The sequence below is a fragment of the Anabas testudineus genome, chromosome 5 (assembly GCF_900324465.2).
Source record: "Anabas testudineus chromosome 5, fAnaTes1.2, whole genome shotgun sequence".
Taxonomy (NCBI): Eukaryota; Metazoa; Chordata; class Actinopteri; order Anabantiformes; family Anabantidae; genus Anabas; species Anabas testudineus.
The window spans coordinates 3,100,795-3,114,552 of record NC_046614.1 but is presented as its reverse complement, the minus strand read 5'-3'; the positions used below and the strand labels follow the sequence as shown (position 1 = coordinate 3,114,552).

At 38.2% G+C, this 13,758-nt stretch overlaps 1 protein-coding gene across 2 annotated transcripts in view; it reads left to right on the top strand.

Moving 5' to 3' along the window:
- fhit (fragile histidine triad diadenosine triphosphatase) overlaps window positions 1–13,758 on the top strand; it is a 148,362-nt gene that overhangs the window by 121,845 nt on the left and 12,759 nt on the right. The window lies entirely within an intron of this gene.

Sequence of the window (13,758 nt, the reverse complement as noted above, 5' to 3'; positions counted from 1 at the left end):
AGGTTGCTCTGAATGCAGTATGTTTTGGGCATCTGATTGGGATACCCGGATGCACTTATCCACAGTGACAGTGTCTGTGTAAAATGACTGACAATGGATGACTGAGAATCTTTACAGATATATCTGTGTAGTACTTTATGTAGTCCAGGTCAGTTGCTGTGTAGTCCATGGCCTTATGTTTAAAAATATTCCAGCAATTTTTGACAGTTGTTGTCCTAGGAGCACCTTTCGCGAGGGGTGTGTATGCCAGAATTAAGAACAGGGACATGTGGTCAGACTGGCCCTCTTGTCATAGTGGTTTAGATTTGATCAGAATTCTGACTCTTTGAATGGAAAGAGTCATTCAAAAAAACAGCTCATCTCATTCTTTTCCCTTTTTTATTAAGGCGGAGGTTACTGGGTTATATGTGAAACAGGTCTCTGTGATTAACAGAATGTCTGTGATGATCTTGTTTGTTGTAGTCCGCAGCTTCAACTCACCCAGTTTACTGGTGAGGTTCCTGGCAATGCTAAGAAAAATGCTAGGAAGCGGTGGCTTTTGGGGCTGCTTGCATAGCCTCTCAATAGCGTGCTGGCCCAGCAGCCTCACTTTTCATTCCTGCACCACCTCCTCATCCTCCCTACAGGAAAGGTGATCCATGGGGAGCCCAGGGTGCTGGCTATGTCCACCGGTATCTTGTGAAAATAGGGAAACTTAGCTGTAACATGCTGTTTGCTCTGTAATCCCATTCTTAGGACATTGTGTCGGCAGTATATCTTGTTTGCCCAGCAGGATGTTGTTCAGCCGATTACCTTAACAGCGTACACAAAAATAGCCAAACAAAGCAGTTGCAAGTTGATTAGGGTTAGTAAAAAAAAAAAAAAAAAAAAAACGACTTCTGCTACTAGCAGACTTTCTGTCTCTAAATGCTACTTCATCTTCTTTGCTTATGTAATAAAGGTGCCTATCTACAATTTGTTGCTGTTGTAACTTGTTGCCACAAGTGATTAATGGATTGCTATTTTACATGAGAACAGTCTTAGTGTTGTGTAACAGGCACTGTTATCCAAGAGTGAGACACCTGTGTGTTACTGCAGGACTATATAAACACAATTCCCTGCTAATGAACTGATTCACCTGTGGGTCTTAATAACGTTAATTAAACTTCTGAGAGATGAGTTTGAATAAATATTTACAGGGTCTATAGCCCTCGGGTGGCAGTACCTCCAAACCAATGAACCACGACACTTCAATAAGAAAATAATGAACATTCCTTTCAGGCTGTTTTAAATTTCATTGTGACATTCTGAATTTGTAACAACTGAAGCTGTTGCAAATGAATATCAATGACTGGAGAGTTTGAAATGAATATTCTAATAACTGTATCTAATAAAAGAACTTCACCATACTTTCTCATAGTGCCTTAGGGGAGAAATTAAATGTGCAGTTACACAGCAAAATCCCAGCAGCAAAATGTAAATAGGTTTATTTTTAATTTGCATGTGATCATAAGGGTTATTGTAAGAGCAGCACCACCATCACATTTATATTTTTCATGTCACACCCTGCAAATGAGACCATTTTTCTTTGAGGCGTTTTTTTTTACCATTAAAAAAAATCCTAAAAAACTGTTTATTCTCCTCAAACCTTACCACTGTTAAGTGTTCATAGCCCTGATTGAACAATTTGTTTATAAAGACTATTTAAGAGGCAGTAGAACAAGTCATTTTTTAAAAAATCTCATAAATTATCTCGTAAATTATAGAAAAGGGTTGAATAAATGAGTGGAGAAACAAAGTAGAAATGTTACGAATTAACAAACTAGGCAAAAGGTTGAAAAACAAAAATGCATTTAATTGCAACCCGGTCCAAAAAACAGGGGACTTGGGAATCCGACAAGACATGGGGAAAAACCAAACAATCGCAACAATAGTGAAACAAAGTAACAACATAAAAAGACCCACACCGTAGAATACAAAAGTAACAAAGTGGCAACAAAATGACAACCACAGAAAACCGCAGGGAAAATACAAACAAAACCATTAACTAGACAAACCAAACAAAATCAATTGCTGTAAAATCCTTACTCAACTCAAGAGATGCATTGACTAGCAAGCTACTAAGTGACTACCGCACTGCTTTAGAAACATTGAAATTCTTAGACTCTTTGCCCTGGCCAGGGAGCCTAGGTCCTGGCAAACAGAGGAGCAGGTGAACTTGAGCAAGTTACCCATGGGTGGAAAACCTCTAGAGAAGAATACCTTGGGTGGAAAGACTAGAGGCTGGAGAACAGTCGAAAACAACACCTCACTTGAATGACTAAATTGTAGGCCTAGGGGCAAGGCCTGGGCCCATAGAGTGGCAAGGAAGGAAACATCAAGTAAGTGGTTCATTGGCTGGAGCAGAGTGGAGCAAGCATCATGCTGATGTTCAAGCACTTAGGAGGTGCTAAACAGAAGAACTTGGACAGATGGCATGACTAGCAACCAGGGATGGACAAGGAACAGGTAAGAAGAAATGGAAATTCTAGATTACGCTGTGGAGGTAGATTACCCTGACAGAAAGTGAAACTTGGGTGACAAATAAAACAGCATAGCTATACAGCAGTCAGTGCAAGAGCAGTTATTACCAGTTCCAAAGTCCTGGAGCATTGGAACCTAACTGACCAACTCCAGTCCAGATACAGACCCAGAGAGGTTTCAATCCGGACCTCAGAATGTTTAAAAATAAAATAGTCCGTTTTAAAATTAGATTTTTTAACAAGCCCAGAGTTACCTGCTCAGAAGAGCTGCATGCTCGGTCTGAGTGTAGTGCATCTTATTTTTTGTTAGGTATGACAGCACTTACAATGCACAAGAGGAGAGGACATATACCAGTCCAAAAAAAAGAGATAATAACACATAGAGGGATCAGTCTAAATGGTGGAACACCTGCAATGATACAATGAAAGAGGCAAATGAAAGAGGACAATCCAAACAACTCCTCATACCTCAGTCTTGTCCACCAGTTAGCTCTGTGCTCTTCTTTTTGAGTATGCTAAAGTTTTGATATTGATGAAACTTGTCAACTTTCTGAGAGTAGTGTAATGTCATCAACATCTCTTACTAAGACAAATCCTAAAAGTTGATGCAAATGTAAATTACCTACTGCTACAAAGCAATGTAAGATGCCTAAAGAATGGAAGATTGTTGGCCATTATAAATAAAATAAAAAGGTTCTTGGCACAACAGAGGAACCAGAAAACCACACCGTTTTCAGTGTTTTAGGCAGCAGGGAAGGATAACTCTGTGTGCGATTTAATAATGTCTGTCCAGTCTTTCCAGAGGAAACTGGACTTTTTCAAGAAGATTATACACACCTATTAATGAAACAACAAATTCAGTGTGAGAGAGAGGTTTCTTGTCAAATTGAGTTCATACAAAAACTCATAAGAATCTTCAGTGATCAATATGGCAGCTCCTCCTCTTCATATAAAATATATTTTTTTTAAGATATGCTGTTACAGTTTTAGAGAAGGCTAAACAGACCTTTAAGTGGGTGCACATTGGATCTCTGCAGAGGGAACTGATTGATATGCAAGCCAGTGTTACATTAAGAGAGCAGAATGGACTTTGTGAACCAGCTACATTCTGGCTAAAGACTGTGCCTTAGAGCACTTTTCCTGGGCTTATTAAAGTGGCAGTACACATCTTGACCATGTTTGGCTCCACATACTGTAAACAATTTTCAACAATAAACATTATCAAAATAAAATACCATTCAAGAACGACCAATGAGTAACTAAGTCCAATTAGCACTGACTCCATCCTTTCCAGTTTCAAAATGATAGCAGGCAAATTAAATGCTCATTTCTCATACTGAATGAGAAAGGCATTGTTAGGAGAAACATTGAAAGAAGAACAGGGCTACCCACTTCTCAAAGTTGGGGGAATGCTACATGCATAAATGAGAAACAAAATGTTGAAACACTGAATGAAATGTATGTAATAAATTAAGCTTAGCCCCCTTTTATTTGAAAGATGGCGCCACTGCGTTCAGACGCCGTCCAGGTCGCACCAGTGAGATTGTGCTTTTATTTACTTTTGTTTTCTCCTTTTGTGCACACAATTACTGCACTGATCACTTACGAAAGAGGAACACTTTTAAATATTGGATACCACTACATTGACCTGTTTTGTGACACTTTATTGTCCTTTCCATCGTAGCCACCTGAGAGACATCAGAATGCAGAGTTGAGCAATGGGCACTTGGATAGTTCAATGAGGTGACGAAACAAGAAACACCATAGGAAACATGCTGGGTTTTGCAATAGACTCAGGAAACTTGCTCACAGTCCTCATCTGACAAGCATTTTGCTCGCCAATTTCCAATCCCGGTAAAATAAGGTTAATCTCACAGCCAGGGTTAGCCAAAAATAAACAAAAGGCAAAGGGACTTGATGGCAGAACTTGATGACGACGATGTTCCAGGCAAGTTCATCTGATGTAAATGAATTCATCAATGTAGTGGTAACTTTGTCATCTTGCTAACTGATGAAGCAACATTAACGACTATAAGGACTTTCTCCAATCAAAAATCAAGGGTGGATAGAACTGTTTGGACTGCAGTGAATAAATGCACAGCCGCTTATAATGCGACTCTCTACCTCCTCTGGGAATATAAGCGATTACAAGGTATCATGCTATGCTATCTGGTGTGCTGTGAGAGGCACTAAATACAGATACTAGGAACGAGTGGACTCTCATTTAAAACTAAATGATTCCTGAGGCATGTGGCAACAACTGAGGACTTTCTGTTCCTTCAGGATCTAATCCTTTGCTGAGGTGAGAACTGACCCCTTGTTGGCTAACAAGCTTAACTCATTCTATGTCAGTTTGGCATCATTCATGAGGCGGCCAGAGTGCCACCAATATAACAAGGCAGAAACAGCAAGAGGAAACAAAGTAGCAATTACAACAAAAGAGCAAGCTTGAGGCAAAAGGTAAGAACAGAATGAAAACAATAAAAAAATCACTACATTAGCAGGCAAAAAACTCACAAGAGGCTGTGGTAGCGAGGTCCAATGTCCGAGAGAAGATTCGAGTGTCCAGTCCGAGTCCAAGATCCAGGTCAACAGGGTTTTCAGAGGCCATTGAAGACATCATTAGAACTGGCTAACATCTGTGTTTATCAGTCTACAGTACGTAAAACACTGAACAATTGTAAATGGTCTGCATTTATATAGGGCTTTTATACTGCGTCTCATTTACCCATTTGCACACACAAGCATACTCACACCGATGGCAGAGCTGCCATGCTGCTGATCTGACTCACTGGGGGCAACTTGGGTTTAAGTATTTTGCTCAGGGACACTTTGTAATGTGGAGCTAGTAATTGAACCACTGATCCCATGATTGGTAAACGACTGCACAACCTCCTTAGTCACAGCCACCCCCAACAACCAGGGTGCCTAGAGCAGGGCACCACGAAGGAAGCTGCTGCTTACTAAAAATAACATCAGCAGTATTGGCAAGATGTTTTATTGACGATGAAACTATATTAAACTTTTTTGGAAGGAACACACGGCACTACATTTGGCATAGAAGGAGGACAGCATATTAATCATTTAAACATATCATCCCAACTGTAAAGTATGGTAGAGGAAACATCATTATTTGGGCCTGGCCTGCTTGCAGTTATTGGGGTGAGGATGAATTCCCAAGTATATCAAAAATTCTTCAGAATAATGTGAGAATGTCTGTATGTCGGCTGAAACTCTGTAGAAGATGAGTGATGCAACAGGACAATGCCCAAAAGCAAGTGGCCTGGTGGCTCAATGTGTAGATCCTTGATGATAGGTAGTTCATTAGATGCCGAAGGTTCTGGGTTCAAACCACATCACCCACACCATGTGTGTCCTTGAGCAAGACACTCCAAGCTAGTTCCCCGGGACTGTATGTGGCTGCTCCCTGCTCCGAGGCTTTATGGTTGTTCTCAAGAAAGATATGACAGATCAGAATTTTATATTTGTTAATACATTTCACTTAGATGAAGATCAGATCACATTTTATAACAAATTAATGCAGAAACCCATGAAATTCCAAAAGGTTCACAAAGTTTTTCTTGCCACTGTACATTATTCGTATGGGAATTGCAATTTACACTGGTGTGGAAAATATTGTGTTTACATGGAGCATATAAGCTGTAGACTAATGTGTGATTCTTACACAGCATTGTGATTAAAAGTCTCCTCTTACATGTTTGAGGCAGAGCTTTTTTAACAACTTAAGGGATGCACTGATCACTAGTAATAGACTTTTAAAAGTAGATCAGGACCAATTTTACCTTAGATTCAAAGCCACTATTTGAGAATTTATACTAGAGTAAGTTGTTGCCAATATGGCACTGGCGACAAATTGGCTTTCTTGTCTTTGTTTTTTTATTATTTATGTATTTATTTATTGTTGCGAACTGAATCTGAGTGTTTTCAAGCCTTTTAGAAGTCACTTATGTTGAGTGGCCATAGTAGTGGATATGAATTACGGTGCAATGAAGAGCTTGTGGTGTTGCAATATACTTTAATGAAAATACAATAATACAGAATAGTGAAGTTGAGAAAACAGGTACTCACACCATGACAGCAAATAAATAGCAAAAATCTATTTATTACCTTCACCCTTCCTGCCAGTTCTTTATCAGATGCAGATAGTACATGACAGTAAAGCCACAGTCAACGGGCTGGTTTTCAGCTCTAAAGAGAAGAGATGGGACTCCAGAGTGCAGTTGTATTGTCATTTTATTTAGATGAAGTGGAGCAGTGCGAGAGGTTGGTCCTGCTTGGTGGATCCAGCAAACTGACAGCAGCTCAATGATAGAGAACAGAGTCAGCAGCAAAAAACAGCTGTACATATCTGACTGTGTGTTTGCTCTGTCTCCCTGTCTCTTCCATTGTCTCCCTCTGTCACTCTGTTGCTATCTCGGTTTCCCTCTGATGTACAAGATGGCACATTTAGTTTACTTTACAGTGTCAACTTGCCCAAAAAGAGTTGTCACAGTGCATCATATTGGCTTTGAAAACCTTTTTTATATCTTCCTTGTCTCATATTTCTTCTTTTCTCTCATCTTTATTTATTTTAGTCTTCTGAAATGCTACGCTTGTCTCAACTCATAATAGAGGCAATGTTAAGTGCTCTATTTCAGTGTGCTTGTGTTACTACTGATTATACAGTTCATTGGAAAAGCACTGGAATGGCACGGCTAATTAATTTGTTTTTGTTTTTATGTACACTGAAGACATTTGAGTTTAAGATCAAACAGTCAATATGAGATGCAAGTTTAGAATTTCACATTTGATTTATTTATTAAACAGACATATTAAATAATGTAGGACACAGACACAAACCAAATGGACCAATGTGGAACACATTTCTTAAACTGTTAACATCTAACCAAACTAGTATACTACACCCTAATTACACCAAGATAAAAGGAAGGCCAGCTCCTGGGGATGCCCTTGGACACAGTGCAGTAGGTGGGAAAAATTGCTGAGGAGTCTCACCTCCAGTTCCTTCAGTGACAGTTACATCCTAAATGTCTGAAGGAGAGATATCGCAGATATCGTCTTTTCTTCTGGCTACTTTTAGGTTGTCAGTTACAGTACACACTGTCACTACTACTGTTAAACTGTGCAATAACTGAAAAAGGTGTGCAATTTGATTGTTTTATGGTGGATAATCCATAACTGCTTTTGTTTTTGTTTAGTTTTTTTCTTAGGGTTTAGTAAACATATTATGATTTTATGCACATAGCTGTATATATATAGTTTTTTTTGTATTGTCCTATCTATGAGTAATATCATCTCTACTGTTATTTTTGCCCTTTCTGCTGCTGAAACACTAAATTTCCCCACTGCTGGATGAATAAAGGTTCATCTTATCTTATCTCAACATATCTGTTAGTTCAAAGTAAAATGCATGAGAAATGTTGCTTTTGTGCTCACATATATACTTAGCAATATCCAAAAAATGCTGGACTTGATTTCAGTTCTTGAAGATGTTTCAACTTTCCTCCAGAAGGCTTTATCAGTTCTGACTGACTGGCAAAAGTGAGGGCTTTTAAACCCTGTGGAGTCAATGAATTGTTAACCCTTTGATAGTCACCTGTTGTTCCACTTAGTTTTTATGTGTTTCACTATGATCACCTGAGACACAATGTGAACAACTTTGAAACCACCAGTGTAGTGGTAAAAGAACTGCATTGTAAGTGGGAGATAGAATATGCCTTCTAACCTCCTCAAGAGACATTAAATCTTGTAGTAAACAGCTTCCCTCACACCTCGTTTGAACCAGTTGTCTTTGCTGTCCAGAATATGAACATTACTATCTATAAAGGAGTGGCCCTTGTCTTTCAAATGCAAATAGACTGCTGAGTCCCGCCCGAAAAAGCTGGCTCTTCTGTGTTGTGTGATTCTCAACAGCTTTACAACATGTAAAGCTGTTGTTTGGTTTTTCCTATGTACAAATCTCTACATTCTTTGCTACATTGAACTGCATTTAATCTGAGTGTTTAGTCATTGGGGTGGACCAGTTTCTGTCTCAGTTTATTGCTTATTTTGAAATATACAGGATGTTGTGTTTCTTGAAGATATTTCTGAATTTTTCCAACACTCCTGCAACATATGGAATGACAATGCTGTTTCATTTGTTATCATTTCATTTAATTTCATTTTATTTTATTGCCAGTTGTGAAAAAAGCTCCTATTTGATCTTTTCTGTTCTTTCTCCTTTCCCTCTGCCCTACAGTTCATCCAGAAAGTATTCTCAGTGCTGCATTTTTTTCCCAAAATTGATTAAATTCATTATTTTCCTCAAAATTCTATAAAAAATGTCAAAATGAAATAAGTTTGTTTGAAATCTTTGCAAATGTATTAAAAATAATCCAGAGTTGTTCAATTGGGTTCAGGTCTGGGCCCTGGCTAGGCCACTCAAGGACATTCACAGAATTTTTCTGTAGGCACTCCTTTTCTTATCTTGGCTGTATGTTTAGGGTCATTGTCCTGTTAAAAGATGAGCCGTCGCCCTAGTCTGAGGTCCAGAGAACTCTGGAACAGATTTTCATCAAGGATGTCTCTGTATATTGCTGCATTCATCTTTCCCTCAATTCCTCAGGATTAAGGGAAAGATGAATGCACCAATTTCCCAGTTCCTGCTGCTGAAAAACATCCAGTAGGATTCTGCCACCACCATGATTAACTGTAGGAATAGTATTGGCCAGGTGCTGAGTGGTGCCTGGTTTCATCCAGATATGATGCCTGTTTTTTGTCTGTGTGTGAATGCATACTTGCATGTAAACGTCTTTCTTTACTTGTGTGGAAATTTTTTGTTTAAATACTAGAGCACATTTTGGTCTTGGGAGGACATTTTAGCTGGTTTAGCTGGTTATTACCAGAAAGTAACTGTGGTTAACATTTCAGTGATGTGTACATCTTCCCCCTCCTAACCAGTGCAACTGAATCCATGTAGCCAAAGAAAAAGTGTTACTTTAATAAATACTGAAATGAATTGTAATCAAAATGTCAGTGTTGAAGATGAAGATCACTTGAGTGCATTGCATACTCTTAAGATTGTTATTTTATCAGTATGACATTTCGTCTCATGTCACCTCAAAGCCATAGAGACTGCTGATAGATATAATTTTGCCACAGCCACATGGCTTTGGGTAGCTAGAGCCCTTCTGGTCCTCTTCACACAAATTATTTGGATTCAAGTTGCTCTTGTTGTGGATTGTAGGGTATTTAATCAGTGGAGAATTGTCTGGAGATTCTGTGCCTTTTCCTCTTCTCTTCATGTAGCCCACACTAGAAGCACTGGGAATTCAATTACATTTGTGTTGTGCTTGTGATAGTGGAACACAATATGAGCTAATAGGTTTATTATAATGTTTATGCTTATTTTTTTGCCTTTGTTTAAGTTGTTTTATGAATTCTCCTAGTATTCCTATTAACAAACATATTGCTGTTGCCATCTGCAAAAATACAAATAATTTAAAGAATGATGGCTATCCCTAGGCTAGGGGTGACTAAATGTTGACTAAAAGATCCAAAACAGTTTCCAACGCTGATGTCTTCAGGTAACTCTTCTTCTGTCACCTTTGTACCTAAGTATGAACATTGGAACAAGTAGCATCTGAGGCACTCTGAAACTTGACCTCTCTTGATTTTTAACGAAAGCTATAATTCTGTTATTAATTCAGAGAGTTGTAAAGTGTCTAGATATTATTTGTTGTCATTTGGTCCCATAGAGATACACTGAATTTAAATTGAATTGACCCATTGTGTTTCTTTGTGATCAATGGCATCAAACGCAGCACAAGATCTACAGCTGCAGGAAAAAATAAGAAGAAATAAGAAATTAAATACTGTATTTTCTAACTTTCTGCTTAAACTGGTAATGAAATTGTGATTTCGATTTAATTTAATTCAGTTTATTTTTTATGGCACCAAATCACAAGGAAAGTAATCTCAAGGCAGTTTACAGTGGAAGGTATAAGACAGTATAACTGTATATAGATTTATTTAGAAAACCCAACAATCCCACTTGAGCAAGCACTAGGCGATAGTGGTGACGAAAAACTCCCTTTGACAGAAGAAACCGCCAGGGTGGTTGGCCATCTGCCTTGACAAAGAGAGAAAAACAACAACGAGCTAAAAAAAGACTACCCAGGTTGGTTTGGATTAAAGCATTTGCCAAATAACTAAATGTAAATGTAAAATGTAAATGTTTTCTAAACTGAAAAAATACAGAATTTATTAAATATACAGAGCAATGGATGGTAAGTAAGAAGGTAGAAATTTTCTGAATTAAGAAGGCAAGAAACAGGATGAATGTTCTGGAGTGGCCGAGTCAAAGCCCAGACCTCAATCCAAGAGAGAATTTAAAAAGAATTTCTTTCCTTGATGCATTCCAATAATTCTTTCCCTTCCCCATAGATGGAAATTAAAATTATGAAACAATTATGAAACTACATAGTGCAGAATTTAAAGACACCTGGTAAATCAAAGTGAAAATATGATGCACCCATTTCTTATAAGAAATGCAGATAAACTTTATGTAAATGCTATTACCTTGTTTCCTCTAGATGGTAAATAGTACATGTAAAGCGCTTTGAGTACCAACTAGGTAAAAAGCGCTATATAAATGCAGACCATTTACCATTTATATGTCATCTTGTCTTGAATCTTTCTTTTCCAGCTCCTTTACATAGTGTGTAGTGGCAATGCTGTTTGTTTCACACTTTCCAGGAATTTTCATCTGTCCTCTCACAGGAAGACATGCCTTGCTATTTAGTATTACAGCTATCTTTAAATGCTTTTACCATAATGACATGTGGACAGTATTTACCAATTGTGATTGTTACTTATTTCACAGACTATAAAATGTTAATTTCATTCTTTCCAGCATAAGGCAAAGACTTTCACACTGTTGTACTCTTTCCCTACTCTTTTAAATCTGATTTAACTTCGAACAGCTTACTTCACTTGGTTGTAACCACCCAAGTCCTGTGATAAATTACCCAAAAAAGCAGGGACCATCTGAAGTAGTCATACACTTGAGCAGCTACAGCTTGAACTCAATTTTTGTTGTTAGCTAAATGCTAATGTAGTTCAGAAGATGTCAGGCAAAGTGTTGATTTATTCCTCATTTAGCTTGCAAATATGCATGAAACCTGAGCTGTGATTGGCATCAAATTCCAAATAACCCCCTTTTTATCATAAAATTTAGTTTGTCTGTTTGAATCAGTCTGCAGTGATAAAGAGGAAAGACTCTCGAAATGTATTTAATATTTTGTAATATGCCATAACCCAAACTGAAAGAAAGATAAACAAGAGCCAGGCCTCCTTGAAAGCGAAGTCAGAGCAGCAGCAGCCATTGCCAAAATCACATAGTCACAGAAAGTTATCAATTGAATATAAGGTGAAATAAAAAGAAATGATCCAAATCATGCACAAGATCTGCGATAAGATTTGGACCACAGAAAAGTTTCCAATGCTTTGGATTAAGTACCTGATAGCTGCCAGCCCAAAAAAATACAACCAAATGCTAGAAGCACCACACGATCAACCTAATATGCTACGCAAGCAAGATCACTGAAAGTTCAGATTGCAGATATAAAATGTGGATGTTTAACAGTGCTGAGGAAAGATGCTTACTGTTTTTTGATAGCAGCAATAAATCATGAATAAAATGCAGAAAGATGACATCAGGAAAGCTCTTAACCAGACAGAACATGATAAGAGTACATGAAAGACAACACCAGTGGCTAGGAAGTATTTGAGGTGGATAAAAACAGTGTAGCTTATGTTGTACTTCACTGCAAAGTGGAAGAAATAGCCAGGAGAGGATGTCTAAAAACAACATGGGTGTCATCAGCATTGGCAAGATGAAACGTGAGAACCCATGAGGTGATGAGAGATGCACAAAAGAAAATTTGTGCGTAAAATGGCATTCAGCATCAACTCATGAGAGCGTGAGAGCCCACATCGAAGTGCAATAGCTTGCACAGAGATATGGTGGAGAAGAAGAAGATTTCTGACCATACCTCTACTCTTTTCCGCCTCCTCTTTTCTCCACCTTCTGAAAGCCACACCTAAGGCTTGGATGGCCATTTCATTATAACAATTTCAATATGACAAAGATGACTTGTTGTTGACATCTGTCAACAACATTGTGACTGACCCCTGACTTAGACATTTTGAACTGAAAGAAGGCAAAAAAAGTCCAGCAAAGACCAGCCAAAATAAAAACAAAAACCTGTGAAGAAAGGCAAAACACATGACCACACATCATGAGGTTTGGATCAAAAAATAAAGCCAAAATACAAAATATTTTTTTAATTGAATGGAAGCCCAGAAATGTAAGACCTTTTTTGTTGTTCTTAGTCAAGTAGATTAATTGGCCTCACTCTTCTTGTGCTTTGGTCAAAAAAAAAAGAATTCTACTACTCAGGCATCATTTGTAATTTTAGTGGTATTGAATGTGTAACGATGACTGGATGATGGAGATGGAGATGGAGATGGATGGATTGTTTGGATCAACTGATGAGCTGATGTTCAGCAAATTGTTGGAAAGCACAAATTCAGTCAAACACAATGTGATTAACAGTACTGTAGGTTCTTAATACATTCATACATTATTACATTCCATAAACAAAGGTCACAAACACTGTGGAGGATGGACAAGTTTGACTCTAACAGATACTAAAAACAGTGTTGAAAACAGGCATTGCTAGGAAGGTTGATACCATATGCATGACAATCTGAAATATCATTTTTGACTTGGCAAGTTTAGGCGTGTGTCATGTGAACTACAATTAATACCACATGCATGCTATTTCTAACAGAAGACTAAAACCATATGGCCATTAGGTGACCATCAATAGTTATTAAAGGGATGTAATATAAAAAGGTAGACAAGGATTTAAGAGGTTAAGTCGGTGAAGGTTCTCAGTCATTCATGTGAAGTTATCTGGAAGTTCAGTCATAGCAACTGGGATTCCTTCATTTTGTTACGATTCCTCCCTTTGCCCCTGTCTGTGGGTTTTGTTCTTGTTTGGTGTCTCACTTTCCTGCCAGCCCGTATATGGACTTCCTCCTTCTCCACTCTCTGGACTCATTTCACCTGTGCATTCCTCTGCTTTATAAGCACCCCTCAGTCCTCTGGTTAATTGCTGGTTTGTTGCACACTTTTCATGGATCCACTCCACTCGATTGTCAGTTTGTCAGTTCGTCACTCAGCCATTTT